This window comes from Lytechinus pictus, chromosome 10, assembly GCF_037042905.1.
Source record: "Lytechinus pictus isolate F3 Inbred chromosome 10, Lp3.0, whole genome shotgun sequence".
In the NCBI taxonomy this organism is placed as follows: Eukaryota; Metazoa; Echinodermata; class Echinoidea; order Temnopleuroida; family Toxopneustidae; genus Lytechinus; species Lytechinus pictus.
The window spans coordinates 15,249,250-15,264,245 of NC_087254.1; positions in this window are offsets into that span (position 1 = coordinate 15,249,250).

The window sequence follows — 14,996 nt, forward strand, 5'->3', positions numbered from 1 at the left end:
GTTTTAAACAACACCAGTTTTGTTTTGGTCTAACACCAGATAGGTGTTTATACAACACCAATTAGGATCAAAACTGCATCGGTTTGATTCCAAACTGGTGTCGTTTGAATACTTCTCTGGTTTGGACATTATATAGATTCCAGGCTGGTGTTAAATCAACACCGGAGTTTTTGCAGTGTACCCTTCAATACACCTCTCATCGCCTGGTCCTGAGATAGCCTTGTGAACTTGTACGAGTTTTTTTTTATTATGTGGACACTATGAAGTATGGTCCATGCGATGCCACTCGTAACATTAGAATTAATGCATACAGGTGTCATGCGCGTAAAACATTACCCATAGTATGTTAAAATCCTAAAAAATAAACGTGAAATTAGAGGGTGGAATGTTTACTACCATTGGATAGGATATGTATCTGACCAGAAAAGGGTATCGTAGCCAGCTCATTTTAAAAATAAATCGTCATGTATGGACATAACTATGATTGGATTTAGTTTTTAGTTCGCCAATACACTGCAAAAACTCTGGTGTTGATTGACACCAGACCAGAATCTATATATGTCCACACCAGAGAAGTTTTAAACAACACCAGTTTTGTTTTGGTCTAACACCAGATAGGTGTTTATACAACACCAATTAGGATCAAAACTGCATCGGTTTGATTCCAAACTGGTGTCGTTTGAATACTTCTCTGGTTTGGACATTATATAGATTCCAGGCTGGTGTTAAATCAACACCGGAGTTTTTGCAGTGTACCCTCCAATACACCTCTCATCGCCTGGTCCTGAGATAGCCTTGTGAACTTGTACGAGTTTTTTTTATTATGTGGACACTATGAAGTATGGTCCATGCGATGCCACTCGTAACATTAGAATTAATGCATACAGGTGTCATGCGCGTAAAACGTTACCCATAGTATGTTAAAATCCTAAAAAATAAACGTGAAATTAGAGGGTCGAATGTTTACTACCATTGGATAGGATATGTATCTGACCAGAAAAGGGTATCGTAGCCAGCTCATTTTAAAAATAAATCGTCATGTATGGACATAACTATGATTGGATTTAGTTTTTAGTTCGCCAATACACTGCAAAAACTCTGGTGTTGATTGACACCAGACCAGAATCTATATATGTCCACACCAGAGAAGTTTTAAACAACACCAGTTTTGTTTTGGTCTAACACCAGATAGGTGTTTATACAACACCAATTAGTATCAAAACTGCATCGGTTTGATTCCAAACTGGTGTCGTTTGAATACTTCTCTGGTTTGGACATTATATAGATTCCAGGCTGGTGTTAAATCAACACCGGAGTTTTTGCAGTGTACCCTTCAATACACCTCTCATCGCCTGGTCCTGAGATAGCCTTGTGAACTTGTACGAGTTTTTTTTTATTATGTGGACACTATGAAGTATGGTCCATGCGATGCCACTCGTAACATTAGTATTAATGCATACAGGTGTCATGCGCGTAAAACATTACCCATAGTATGTTAAAATCCTAAAAAATAAACGTGAAATTAGAGGGTCGAATGTTTACTACCATTGGATAGGATATGTATCTGACCAGAAAAGGGTATCGTAGCCAGCTCATTTTAAAAATAAATCGTCATGTATGGACATAACTATGATTGGATTTAGTTTTTAGTTCGCTAATACACTGCAAAAACTCTGGTGTTGATTGACACCAGACCAGAATCTATATATGTCCACACCAGAGAAGTTTTAAACAACACCAGTTTTGTTTTGGTCTAACACCAGATAGGTGTTTATACAACACCAATTAGGATCAAAACTGCATCGGTTTGATTCCAAACTGGTGTCGTTTGAATACTTCTCTGGTTTGGACATTATATAGATTCCAGGCTGGTGTTAAATCAACACCGGAGTTTTTGCAGTGTACCCTCCAATACACCTCTCATCGCCTGGTCCTGAGATAGCCTTGTGAACTTGTACGAGTTTTTTTTATTATGTGGACACTATGAAGTATGGTCCATGCGATGCCACTCGTAACATTAGAATTAATGCATACAGGTGTCATGCGCGTAAAACATTACCCAAAGTATGTTAAAATCTCAAAAAATAAACGTGAAATTAGAGGGTCGAATGTTTACTACCATTGGATAGGATATGTATCTGACCAGAAAAGGGTATCGTAGCCAGCTCATTTTAAAAATAAATCGTCATGTATGGACATAACTATGATTGGATTTAGTTTTTAGTTCGCCAATACACTGCAAAAACTCTGGTGTTGATTGACACCAGACCAGAATCTATATATGTCCACACCAGAGAAGTTTTAAACAACACCAGTTTTGTTTTGGTCTAACACCAGATAGGTGTTTATACAACACCAATTAGTATCAAAACTGCATCGGTTTGATTCCAAACTGGTGTCGTTTGAATACTTCTCTGGTTTGGACATTATATAGATTCCAGGCTGGTGTTAAATCAACACCGGAGTTTTTGCAGTGTACCCTTCAATACACCTCTCATCGCCTGGTCCTGAGATAGCCTTGTGAACTTGTACGAGTTTTTTTTTATTATGTGGACACTATGAAGTATGGTCCATGCGATGCCACTCGTAACATTAGTATTAATGCATACAGGTGTCATGCGCGTAAAACATTACCCATAGTATGTTAAAATCCTAAAAAATAAACGTGAAATTAGAGGGTGGAATGTTTACTACCATTGGATAGGATATGTATCTGACCAGAAAAGGGTATCTTAGCCAGCTCATTTTAAAAATAAATCGTCATGTATGGACATAACTATGATTGGATTTAGTTTTTAGTTCGCTAATACACTGCAAAAACTCTGGTGTTGATTGACACCAGACCAGAATCTATATATGTCCACACCAGAGAAGTTTTAAACAACACCAGTTTTGTTTTGGTCTAACACCAGATAGGTGTTTATACAACACCAATTAGGATCAAAACTGCATCGGTTTGATTCCAAACTGGTGTCGTTTGAATACTTCTCTGGTTTGGACATTATATAGATTCCAGGCTGGTGTTAAATCAACACCGGAGTTTTTGCAGTGTACCCTCCAATACACCTCTCATCGCCTGGTCCTGAGATAGCCTTGTGAACTTGTACGAGTTTTTTTTATTATGTGGACACTATGAAGTATGGTCCATGCGATGCCACTCGTAACATTAGAATTAATGCATACAGGTGTCACGCGCGTAAAACATTACCCATAGTATGTTAAAATCCTAAAAAATAAACGTGAAATTAGAGGGTCGAATGTTTACTACCATTGGATAGGATATGTATCTGACCAGAAAAGGGTATCGTAGCCAGCTCATTTTAAAAATAAATCGTCATGTATGGACATAACTATGATTGGATTTAGTTTTTAGTTCGCCAATACACTGCAAAAACTCTGGTGTTGATTGACACCAGACCAGAATCTATATATGTCCACACCAGAGAAGTTTTAAACAACACCAGTTTTGTTTTGGTCTAACACCAGATAGGTGTTTATACAACACCAATTAGTATCAAAACTGCATCGGTTTGATTCCAAACTGGTGTCGTTTGAATACTTCTCTGGTTTGGACATTATATAGATTCCAGGCTGGTGTTAAATCAACACCGGAGTTTTTGCAGTGTACCCTTCAATACACCTCTCATCGCCTGGTCCTGAGATAGCCTTGTGAACTTGTACGAGTTTTTTTTTATTATGTGGACACTATGAAGTATGGTCCATGCGATGCCACTCGTAACATTAGTATTAATGCATACAGGTGTCATGCGCGTAAAACATTACCCATAGTATGTTAAAATCCTAAAAAATAAACGTGAAATTAGAGGGTCGAATGTTTACTACCATTGGATAGGATATGTATCTGACCAGAAAAGGGTATCGTAGCCAGCTCATTTTAAAAATAAATCGTCATGTATGGACATAACTATGATTGGATTTAGTTTTTAGTTCGCCAATACACTGCAAAAACTCTGGTGTTGATTGACACCAGACCAGAATCTATATATGTCCACACCAGAGAAGTTTTAAACAACACCAGTTTTGTTTTGGTCTAACACCAGATAGGTGTTTATACAACACCAATTAGTATCAAAACTGCATCGGTTTGATTCCAAACTGGTGTCGTTTGAATACTTCTCTGGTTTGGACATTATATAGATTCCAGGCTGGTGTTAAATCAACACCGGAGTTTTTGCAGTGTACCCTTCAATACACCTCTCATCGCCTGGTCCTGAGATAGCCTTGTGAACTTGTACGAGTTTTTTTTTATTATGTGGACACTATGAAGTATGGTCCATGCGATGCCACTCGTAACATTAGTATTAATGCATACAGGTGTCATGCGCGTAAAACATTACCCATAGTATGTTAAAATCCTAAAAAATAAACGTGAAATTAGAGGGTCGAATGTTTACTACCATTGGATAGGATATGTATCTGACCAGAAAAGGGTATCTTAGCCAGCTCATTTTAAAAATAAATCGTCATGTATGGACATAACTATGATTGGATTTAGTTTTTAGTTCGCTAATACACTGCAAAAACTCTGGTGTTGATTGACACCAGACCAGAATCTATATATGTCCACACCAGAGAAGTTTTAAACAACACCAGTTTTGTTTTGGTCTAACACCAGATAGGTGTTTATACAACACCAATTAGGATCAAAACTGCATCGGTTTGATTCCAAACTGGTGTCGTTTGAATACTTCTCTGGTTTGGACATTATATAGATTCCAGGCTGGTGTTAAATCAACACCGGAGTTTTTGCAGTGTACCCTCCAATACACCTCTCATCGCCTGGTCCTGAGATAGCCTTGTGAACTTGTACGAGTTTTTTTTATTATGTGGACACTATGAAGTATGGTCCATGCGATGCCACTCGTAACATTAGAATTAATGCATACAGGTGTCATGCGCGTAAAACATTACCCATAGTATGTTAAAATCCTAAAAAATAAACGTGAAATTAGAGGGTCGAATGTTTACTACCATTGGATAGGATATGTATCTGACCAGAAAAGGGTATCGTAGCCAGCTCATTTTAAAAATAAATCGTCATGTATGGACATAACTATGATTGGATTTAGTTTTTAGTTCGCCAATACACTGCAAAAACTCTGGTGTTGATTGACACCAGACCAGAATCTATATATGTCCACACCAGAGAAGTTTTAAACAACACCAGTTTTGTTTTGGTCTAACACCAGATAGGTGTTTATACAACACCAATTAGTATCAAAACTGCATCGGTTTGATTCCAAACTGGTGTCGTTTGAATACTTCTCTGGTTTGGACATTATATAGATTCCAGGCTGGTGTTAAATCAACACCGGAGTTTTTGCAGTGTACCCTTCAATACACCTCTCATCGCCTGGTCCTGAGATAGCCTTGTGAACTTGTACGAGTTTTTTTTTATTATGTGGACACTATGAAGTATGGTCCATGCGATGCCACTCGTAACATTAGTATTAATGCATACAGGTGTCATGCGCGTAAAACATTACCCATAGTATGTTAAAATCCTAAAAAATAAACGTGAAATTAGAGGGTCGAATGTTTACTACCATTGGATAGGATATGTATCTGACCAGAAAAGGGTATCTTAGCCAGCTCATTTTAAAAATAAATCGTCATGTATGGACATAACTATGATTGGATTTAGTTTTTAGTTCGCCAATACACTGCAAAAACTCTGGTGTTGATTGACACCAGACCAGAATCTATATATGTCCACACCAGAGAAGTTTTAAACAACACCAGTTTTGTTTTGGTCTAACACCAGATAGGTGTTTATACAACACCAATTAGGATCAAAACTGCATCGGTTTGATTCCAAACTGGTGTCGTTTGAATACTTCTCTGGTTTGGACATTATATAGATTCCAGGCTGGTGTTAAATCAACACCGGAGTTTTTGCAGTGTACCCTTCAATACACCTCTCATCGCCTGGTCCTGAGATAGCCTTGTGAACTTGTACGAGTTTTTTTTTATTATGTGGACACTATGAAGTATGGTCCATGAGATGCCACTCGTAACATTAGAATTAATGCATACAGGTGTCATGCGCGTAAAACATTACCCATAGTATGTTAAAATCCTAAAAAATAAACGTGAAATTAGAGGGTGGAATGTTTACTACCATTGGATAGGATATGTATCTGACCAGAAAAGGGTATCGTAGCCAGCTCATTTTAAAAATAAATCGTCATGTATGGACATAACTATGATTGGATTTAGTTTTTAGTTCGCCAATACACTGCAAAAACTCTGGTGTTGATTGACACCAGACCAGAATCTATATATGTCCACACCAGAGAAGTTTTAAACAACACCAGTTTTGTTTTGGTCTAACACCAGATAGGTGTTTATACAACACCAATTAGTATCAAAACTGCATCGGTTTGATTCCAAACTGGTGTCGTTTGAATACTTCTCTGGTTTGGACATTATATAGATTCCAGGCTGGTGTTAAATCAACACCGGAGTTTTTGCAGTGTACCCTTCAATACACCTCTCATCGCCTGGTCCTGAGATAGCCTTGTGAACTTGTACGAGTTTTTTTTTATTATGTGGACACTATGAAGTATGGTCCATGCGATGCCACTCGTAACATTAGTATTAATGCATACAGGTGTCATGCGCGTAAAACATTACCCATAGTATGTTAAAATCCTAAAAAATAAACGTGAAATTAGAGGGTCGAATGTTTACTACCATTGGATAGGATATGTATCTGACCAGAAAAGGGTATCGTAGCCAGCTCATTTTAAAAATAAATCGTCATGTATGGACATAACTATGATTGGATTTAGTTTTTAGTTCGCCAATACACTGCAAAAACTCTGGTGTTGATTGACACCAGACCAGAATCTATATATGTCCACACCAGAGAAGTTTTAAACAACACCAGTTTTGTTTTGGTCTAACACCAGATAGGTGTTTATACAACACCAATTAGTATCAAAACTGCATCGGTTTGATTCCAAACTGGTGTCGTTTGAATACTTCTCTGGTTTGGACATTATATAGATTCCAGGCTGGTGTTAAATCAACACCGGAGTTTTTGCAGTGTACCCTTCAATACACCTCTCATCGCCTGGTCCTGAGATAGCCTTGTGAACTTGTACGAGTTTTTTTTTATTATGTGGACACTATGAAGTATGGTCCATGCGATGCCACTCGTAACATTAGTATTAATGCATACAGGTGTCATGCGCGTAAAACATTACCCATAGTATGTTAAAATCCTAAAAAATAAACGTGAAATTAGAGGGTCGAATGTTTACTACCATTGGATAGGATATGTATCTGACCAGAAAAGGGTATCTTAGCCAGCTCATTTTAAAAATAAATCGTCATGTATGGACATAACTATGATTGGATTTAGTTTTTAGTTCGCTAATACACTGCAAAAACTCTGGTGTTGATTGACACCAGACCAGAATCTATATATGTCCACACCAGAGAAGTTTTAAACAACACCAGTTTTGTTTTGGTCTAACACCAGATAGGTGTTTATACAACACCAATTAGGATCAAAACTGCATCGGTTTGATTCCAAACTGGTGTCGTTTGAATACTTCTCTGGTTTGGACATTATATAGATTCCAGGCTGGTGTTAAATCAACACCGGAGTTTTTGCAGTGTACCCTCCAATACACCTCTCATCGCCTGGTCCTGAGATAGCCTTGTGAACTTGTACGAGTTTTTTTTATTATGTGGACACTATGAAGTATGGTCCATGCGATGCCACTCGTAACATTAGAATTAATGCATACAGGTGTCATGCGCGTAAAACATTACCCATAGTATGTTAAAATCCTAAAAAATAAACGTGAAATTAGAGGGTCGAATGTTTACTACCATTGGATAGGATATGTATCTGACCAGAAAAGGGTATCGTAGCCAGCTCATTTTAAAAATAAATCGTCATGTATGGACATAACTATGATTGGATTTAGTTTTTAGTTCGCCAATACACTGCAAAAACTCTGGTGTTGATTGACACCAGACCAGAATCTATATATGTCCACACCAGAGAAGTTTTAAACAACACCAGTTTTGTTTTGGTCTAACACCAGATAGGTGTTTATACAACACCAATTAGGATCAAAACTGCATCGGTTTGATTCCAAACTGGTGTCGTTTGAATACTTCTCTGGTTTGGACATTATATAGATTCCAGGCTGGTGTTAAATCAACACCGGAGTTTTTGCAGTGTACCCTTCAATACACCTCTCATCGCCTGGTCCTGAGATAGCCTTGTGAACTTGTACGAGTTTTTTTTTATTATGTGGACACTATGAAGTATGGTCCATGCGATGCCACTCGTAACATTAGTATTAATGCATACAGGTGTCATGCGCGTAAAACATTACCCATAGTATGTTAAAATCCTAAAAAATAAACGTGAAATTAGAGGGTCGAATGTTTACTACCATTGGATAGGATATGTATCTGACCAGAAAAGGGTATCTTAGCCAGCTCATTTTAAAAATAAATCGTCATGTATGGACATAACTATGATTGGATTTAGTTTTTAGTTCGCCAATACACTGCAAAAACTCTGGTGTTGATTGACACCAGACCAGAATCTATATATGTCCACACCAGAGAAGTTTTAAACAACACCAGTTTTGTTTTGGTCTAACACCAGATAGGTGTTTATACAACACCAATTAGGATCAAAACTGCATCGGTTTGATTCCAAACTGGTGTCGTTTGAATACTTCTCTGGTTTGGACATTATATAGATTCCAGGCTGGTGTTAAATCAACACCGGAGTTTTTGCAGTGTACCCTTCAATACACCTCTCATCGCCTGGTCCTGAGATAGCCTTGTGAACTTGTACGAGTTTTTTTTTATTATGTGGACACTATGAAGTATGGTCCATGAGATGCCACTCGTAACATTAGAATTAATGCATACAGGTGTCATGCGCGTAAAACATTACCCATAGTATGTTAAAATCCTAAAAAATAAACGTGAAATTAGAGGGTGGAATGTTTACTACCATTGGATAGGATATGTATCTGACCAGAAAAGGGTATCGTAGCCAGCTCATTTTAAAAATAAATCGTCATGTATGGACATAACTATGATTGGATTTAGTTTTTAGTTCGCCAATACACTGCAAAAACTCTGGTGTTGATTGACACCAGACCAGAATCTATATATGTCCACACCAGAGAAGTTTTAAACAACACCAGTTTTGTTTTGGTCTAACACCAGATAGGTGTTTATACAACACCAATTAGGATCAAAACTGCATCGGTTTGATTCCAAACTGGTGTCGTTTGAATACTTCTCTGGTTTGGACATTATATAGATTCCAGGCTGGTGTTAAATCAACACCGGAGTTTTTGCAGTGTACCCTCCAATACACCTCTCATCGCCTGGTCCTGAGATAGCCTTGTGAACTTGTACGAGTTTTTTTTATTATGTGGACACTATGAAGTATGGTCCATGCGATGCCACTCGTAACATTAGAATTAATGCATACAGGTGTCATGCGCGTAAAACATTACCCATAGTATGTTAAAATCCTAAAAAATAAACGTGAAATTAGAGGGTGGAATGTTTACTACCATTGGATAGGATATGTATCTGACCAGAAAAGGGTATCGTAGCCAGCTCATTTTAAAAATAAATCGTCATTTATGGACATAACTATGATTGGATCAAACTTATCAACTGAAACAGTAAAATAGCCCTAATTCTTCCGCCAGTCAATAAATAGTTCCAAAGTCATTGATATATCTTCCCAGTTTGGAAAAAGGATGGTCAGTAGTTACCATTTCTAGAATTAGTATTAGATTTTCAATCATATTCACACACTTTTGTCAATCAGCAATATCAAATTGAAAAAATTGGAATGGGTTGGGTCGAATGAATATATTTAGCCTTTCTGTTGTAATTAGGCCCATGAAATTAAGACGTCTTTTTACCATAGAGATATATGATTTCTCGGGATGAAATTCTCCTAAATAATTTGCATTTATACCCATAGGCCTATAACAGATGATAGAAGATAACAATGTTGATAATATCATATAAATAAATAAAAACATTCAACGGACATTAATAGAAAGATTGACAATTAAAAAGACAGTGAATTAGCCCATCTTCTCTGGATTTCCTTACCTTTAACTGCACCCTCCTTTTCCCACATTTCCTTCATTCTCGTCCTTTGATTCTATGTTCTCGATCGTGACCAATATGTTTATGTTGGATATAATTTTGTAATTTCTATATAGGCCTACAATATGTAACTTGCTTTATTTTGTATGAAATATAGACCTATCATATTTCTATAAATAATTTGTTAGTGTTCTGATATTTGATAAGTATATGCGCTATATTAGCATGCAAGTATATATAAAGGGCATGCATCTCATTATTGTTCTTGGTGAGCCTACCGTTACACCATTACTGTTAAAATTTGTGTTATTTGGTGTACGTGTTGATTTTTTTCTCATAGGAATATATATAATAAATTCCCACAATCTGCAGGCCTATATGGCATCGAAAATGATATATTGATTTAAAATTTTCGAGAATGACTTTTTATCCAACTTTTTGCTTTTTAATTCCCTTCACTTTAGGTTAGATTTTTTTATTCGCTTTTTAGGGGGCCGTAGGTGTAATTAAAGTTACATACACACGAAAGCAACATTACTAATCAAAATAAAATACAGGGGACGCAACTGGCATAGGCGGTGTAAGCAGGGGGGGGGGGTCCTGTCCCCCCTAGATTTGAGGTGGGGGACGATACCACCCTAAATTTTGTGTTGATAAGCTATTTTTTTTGGCTTGTCAAAAAATTTGGTGGTCCGGTTTTGGTTGATAACCTTTTTTTTGTACATGAAGGAATTAATGGAAAAGCAGTCAAGCACACTCTCTCTTGTACATGCAGGGGCTGCGGAACGGTTTTCAAAGTGGGGGGGGGGTGGGGCTGACCATGCAAAAAATCACAATCATAATGGTCATTTTGACGTTTGTACACGGTTTAGGAAAAAAGTGCAGGGCTAAAGCCCCAGCCCCCCCCCCCCCCCCCCGCTTCCGCGCGGCCCTTGACATGGACTCCATCCCTCAAGTTTCAATTTTCTCAACTGTCAAGAAAACCACGAGTTTCAAAGGCACTCTCTCACTCTAAATATTATTTTCCATCGCTATATTGGTTTACACAATCACGTTCTTCGATTTTTTTCATATAAAAAAAGGTTCTTGTGCTAATCTAAACCTATAATTCACATGATGTCATAGGCTACCTGCATGCAGTTTAAGTCGTGTAATCTTCCAGGTATACAGCCCTTTTTATTCATTTTGCTTTTACGAGACGTAGTTGATTAATTTATAAACCTTATTAGCTCCAAGTGCTACCATAAGATATTTTCTTTTTATTGAAAATTATAAGTTGTCTTCTTAATTTGTATTTTGTCTTTTTGAAAACCTACAATATAATATGTTTTATAAGCCTATTTTCTTTTTGTTGTATCGTTCTTTTTTTTGTCCTTTACTTTTTGTATTTGTGGACATCTAGCATGACCCTCTGAGAGAGCAGTCTGCAGGCTATAGACCTACCCTGTATAAACAGGACTTGATAATCATAAAAATAAAAAAAATAAAAATAAAAAAAATAATGATAATGATAATAATAACAATGATAATAATAAGAAGAAGAAGAATATGGATGAAAGCAAAATAATAATAATAATGATAATAATAATAACAATAATAATAATGATAATAATAATAACAATAATAATACTACTAATAATAATAATAGTGTACTGCTAATGAAATTGTTACTAATTAGGCCCTATAGATACATTTTCATTATTGGGGGCGTGTGGGAGGGGATCGTTTCACATGTAGGCCCCCTTCTGACTATCTGCTGACCAATTGAAGGAATTTATTTTTCCCAGTGGAGGCACCAGGATTTTCAAATGGGGGGGGGGGGCAAAGGCGAACATTAATTTTTTGCCTGTTTCAAAAAATCGCGAGAAACATTTCTAATGCACTACTGACTGGAAAAATGGGCCTGTTAAGAACTGTTAACTAAGATGATATCTTTCCAATATACATGTATAATGCGAGTGCAAAGCGCTAGTTAAAAACATTCGGATATGATAACTTGACGTTATATGAGCACTTTTTTGCAACCATGAAAAAGATGGGTATCTCACTAAACAATGAATGCGAGCGCGTAGCTGAAAATGTTTAACATTTGGCAATTTTATTTTCAATTATGAACATGCAGGATGCGTATATCTTGCAAAAACAAATAATGAAAACTCGAATATCTAGAAGAGGAATTTGTGCAAATCGACTTGAAACTGGATTTTAAAGTCCCATATCCTATTGAGCACATTTATTTATTTCAATCGACAGCCACTGCGAGCGCGAAGCGCGAACAAAATTTTGAATTTTGTATAATAAGAAAGATTTATGATTAACACAAATCTTTCATAGAGTTGGGAGCTAACAGTGGCATGATGACAATTGAAGAGTAAAAAAAATATTATCAAATTGAGCAAATTTATTACCCAATTATTAGTTTTTATTACCCAATTTGGACAGATTTTAACCAATAGTTGTGTGGACAGTATGTTGCCCAGGGTTGGTGAAAACTTGGGCATTTTGCCCAACTATTTTTAGAGTGTAGACCTATTTCTGTAATGTGATCTGTATACAGCACCATTTGGACAATCATTCCCCTGTATATACAATATCCTATGATTCTGTAATATATTAAGTGACCTCGGTCAACCCCCGCAAAATGATTTATATGTGTCTGCAAGGAATATTCGACATTGAAACTTCTAAAAAAAAAATTTGGGGGGATGCATGGGCACCGCTGTTGCTCCTTGGTATTGATAACTTTTGACATAATAGGGTATGTGACATGGGGGGGTGGCGAAAGTATGCGGTATAACTAAATCATAAATCACTCAAACTGAAATTACTAGCTTGAAGCTCTTGAGATTTCAAGTCTTCATAAGTGATGAGCAACATTTAAATTCAACATTAATTTTTATTTTCAAAGGTATAGGCATCAATACATTTCTAAAAGTTATAGGCCTAATCAATGGAGTTAACAGGATGCTCAATATAAGCAAGCTTGTAACGAATGCACTATGACATAAAACATGAAGACATAATACTTAAACAAAGGAAATTAAAAATCTCTTAAAGCTGGGGACAAAAGTGTTGGAATTTTGGTAAACTACGAAGAATCTGAAATTGGTTTGCTGTGGGGATATATCTGCCCAAATATTTTAGGTGGGGTGGCCTGTTTATCACCCCAATAATTTAAGGTATGATAATAATTATTAATTAATAATGAAAATAATGATTATCCTGATGACTACAGTGATGGTTATCGTACTTACGCATGATTACGCATGATGTCCATTGTTTTTTTTTCATCATTTTTTATGTTTATTGCTATTGAATGAAACCATTCCGTTCAGAAATCGTTACAAACAGATGGATTGAGAAAGAAAAGAAAATCTAAGATGAAACAGAATAGCATGTTCATGTTTTTATACCAAATACATCTTTTTATTTTTTTATTTACCCCTCCCCGCAACCAAGCGCATGGGGTGTGTCCCGAATATTTTAACACCCTTTTGAATATCACTTAATCATTGTTAGTTTCTTTATTCAGGATCGTGATTAAGATAAGTGAGGAAAAGAGAAAAAACATAATTGAAATTTAAAAGAGTGTATAAATGGGAAATAACCGTGTAAACCGAAGAGTTCTCAAAATGGCTAATTTTTAAGTCCATTTTTTTCTAATTTCAGAAGTACATAGTCTTGTTGTAGAAATAAAGCTTACGTGCATACTTAAAACTTCGGTCTAAAGACTTCCCTGTCCCCCCCCCCCCCCCACCTGCGTAGAGTTCGACGTGGGGCTTGGAGTCCATGGACCCCCAAACAAGTTTCACGACCAAGAAAGAAGGAGAAAGGAAAGAAAGGAAAAGAAAAAGGGTGAAATTGTGTCCAAATCTATCACAAAATTAGATTTTGCTTAAAAAAAGGTCAATTTTTTTTGCTCACTCGCAGCTTTTCATAGAAATAAATATGGCCTTTTACGCCATGTCTGCCCCCTACAAATTTTAGACTCGTAAAGTCACTGACCCCCCCCCCCCCCCCCCCCCCCCCCGCCGAAAACTAAAATAAAGAATCCCTCACAAAGAACAATATTTGTGTCAGTCAACCCCCCAACTGTGAACATTGATCGACACCCATGCATAGGGGATGGTATATAGTTCCCTAACCACCGGCCTGGTAGCACCGCTTCGGTTCTACAGTCCTCGCTGAACAAAGTTTTGAGGAGAAATATCTATAAGGGCTGGCTGAAGAAGGCCTATGTGCGTTAAGGCTGGTTTAATTCTGTTCTTTTCCGATATTATTGGATGGAGCTTCTAAACTTCTATGCAAATTTTTTTCAGAATAGAAAACATGCTATTTCTCTTAATTCAATTGTTCTTTAATGATGGGGGGGGGGGTTCCAGAATTATGTACTTTAAAATAAACAATAAATGCAAGCTCTCCTCTTTTTCTCATAATCTATTGATATTATATTATTATTATTTAATGAATAATTTTTCATACAAACGACTGGTTCAGAAAACTACTTAAAGGAGAATGAAACCCTTGAAACCAGCTGAATCCATATCAAAGAGAAAAATCAAAGAAACATATTGTTGAAAGTTTGAGGAAGATTGAATGAATAATAAGAAAGTTATGAGCATTTGAATATTAAGATCACTAATGCCATGTAGATCCTCCCATTGGCAATGCGACCAAGATATGTGATGTACACACACGTACAACTCCCTCATTATATACTTTAGTACTTATTTCACTTATATTCTCACTTTTATAGAGTCTATCACAAGGTGATGTGTTCTCTTTATGAGAGGACAAGTACAGAGTTTTCACAACATTATATCATTGATGAATCGTTTGTCATATGATTAGAA